Source organism: Quercus suber, unplaced genomic scaffold, assembly GCF_002906115.3.
Source record: "Quercus suber isolate HL8 unplaced genomic scaffold, Cork oak 2.0 scaffold_38, whole genome shotgun sequence".
Classification (NCBI taxonomy): Eukaryota; Viridiplantae; Streptophyta; class Magnoliopsida; order Fagales; family Fagaceae; genus Quercus; species Quercus suber.
In genome coordinates, this window is record NW_027069503.1 from 1,454,734 (window position 1) to 1,457,245 (window position 2,512).

General features: G+C 29.7%; 1 long non-coding RNA gene across 1 annotated transcript; it reads left to right on the top strand.

The window, feature by feature from the left end:
* Positions 1-1,831: 1,831 nt before the first annotated feature.
* Positions 1,832-2,512, top strand: LOC136066545 (uncharacterized). Its single transcript, XR_010628052.1, has 2 exons — positions 1,832-2,116; positions 2,301-2,512. It is a non-coding gene; the product is annotated as an uncharacterized LOC136066545 (long non-coding RNA).

The window sequence follows — 2,512 nt, forward strand, 5'->3', positions numbered from 1 at the left end:
ATAATAAATACTTCTACATCTTTCTTTTTTTGACAAATGGAGGTGTCTAGATCTCTTCAAGTATTTGACTATCCTCGAGTGTATGCAATCTTTCCATACCTTACGCATTGGGTTATTACAGGAAGGACTCTCAAAGGTGTGTCCCCAAGATACTGGTAAGAGATTTCGAATCTATGATCTCATGGATATCATGAGGCTTTAGTAATCATTAAGTCAACCCCTCAGAGTTACTTCCAAACACTACAAAAAACTTGGCCTATAGTGGCGTTTTTTTTAGTGGCGTTTGTCAAAAACGCCACTATAGGTACCCTATAGTGGCGTTTTATATAAACGCCACTATAGGTACCCTATAGCTGCGTTCAGCAAGTCCTATAATGGCGTTTTATATAAACGCTACTATAGGTACTATATAGCAGCGTTTTTAAGGGCCTATAGCAGCGTTTTTAAAAACGCCACTATAGGTCTGACCTATAATGGCATTTCTCGTGGTTTACAAACGCTACTATAGGCACTTTTTTTTTTTTACTTTTGTAAAATTTTTTTTTTTCGGCTGGGTTTAATTTCTTTTATAATTATAATAGACCTATAGTGGCGTTTGTTTGACAAACGCCACTATAGGCCTTCCTGTAGTGGCGTTTGACAAACGCCACTATAGGCCCTTGTAAGTGTGGACCTATAGTGGCGTTTGTCAAACGCCACCATAGGCCCTGTAAGTGTACGACCTATAGTGGCGTTTGTCAAACGCCACTATAGGTTCGAAAAAAAAAAAAAACATTTTCACAACAAATTTCACTACATTTTAACAATATTTTTACAACAAATCATGAGTAATTAATTGTTTGTTAGTTCAAATTTGAATTTAGCACTGAGATTGCTTTTTTAACCCAACAATAAGAACCAATAACAACCCACCATTTAAAATTTGTTATAAAAATATTGTTGTAAAAATATTTTATGGTATGTTTCAAACTATTCTTAAAAAAAAAAATTAAACAAAAAATAAATCCGTAAAAAAAAAAAAGGGGTGATATATTCTAGCTATGGAATATGCCAACTAGANGCCATAGAATATTCCTAGAATATTCTATAGCATATTCCAAAATATTCCTTAAAAAAAAAAAAAAAAAATCAATCCGTAAACACAAAAACTATGATTTGTTTTAGGATTATGCCATAGAATATTCTATGGCATATTCTAAACTATTCTAAAAAAAAAAGCGAATTGATTCAACGTTCAGTAATATATATATATATATATAATTATATATTATTATATATTTATATTTAAATGAGAAGTGTTATATTAACAACATTTTTATAACGTTTTCACAAAAAATTATAAGTGGTTAGTTTTTATTCATTTAAATTTGAACTGAACACTAAGATTACTTTTTTGCCTCAACAGTAACAACCAGTAACAATATGCCACTTAAAATTTGTTGTAAAAATATTGTAAAAATGTTGTGAACATGCGTTTCTCTCTATATATATATATATATGAAGTGCTACGTTTACAATATTTTTACAATATTTTCACAACAAATCATAAGTGGTTAGTTGTTATTAGTTCAAATTTGAACTTAACATTAAGATTACTTTTTTTTCCCAATAATAACAACTAGTAACAACCTATCACTTAAAATTTGTTGTAAAAATATTGTGAAAATATTATGTACATATCATTTATATATGTATATATATAAAAGAACTAAACAAAAAAATTTTAAAATTCAAAATTCAAAACCCACCTAACCCCACCTACCCCCACTCACCTTATCAATTCATATTCTCTACGTTTAGCCAACTTGTTCAGACTTCCTTCTTTTTTTTTTTTTTCCCTTTCTTTCTTTCTTTCTCCCTTATCTCCACTTCTTCAAACTTCTTCAGACTTCTTTTTCTCCCTTACTCCCACTCACCTTATCAATTCTTTTTCTCAACGTCTAGCTAGCTTCTCCACTCTTCTTTTCTCTCTTTTTTTTTTCCTTCTTTCACTATTCTTTCACTACACACCTAGATTTATTCTTTTCTCTTCCTCTCCATTTTGATTTTATTTCCCCTATTTTATTTGTGGTAGTGTTAATGTTAGTGGGTTTTGGATTTGAAGATGGTGCTGCAAGTAAGTATTTTTTTTTTTTTAAATTTTAATGATTGTTTTGGTCTTTTCCTTGATTAATTTTTGTGAATTCTTTGGCTTTTTATTATTGATAGGTATAGAGATCTCAAGTGTGATAATATCTTTGTTAATAGAACCAAAAAAGTAGTGAAAATTTTGAAATTTATTTGATGATTTCTTTTTGCAGGTTGGTCTATGGTGGCTGAATGTGTTCGGGTGGAGTTGCTATTTTTTTTTTTGGATGTGAGCATGTTTTGTTTAACTTTGAATTTTTTTGGTGGGTTTGTGTTTCATTTTGAATTTGCTGGACTATAGTGTTTGTATTTTGTATTTTTTTGAATTTGTATTTTTTTAGATTTGGATTTGTAATTTGCTGAACGTATTTTGTTTCATTTTGTA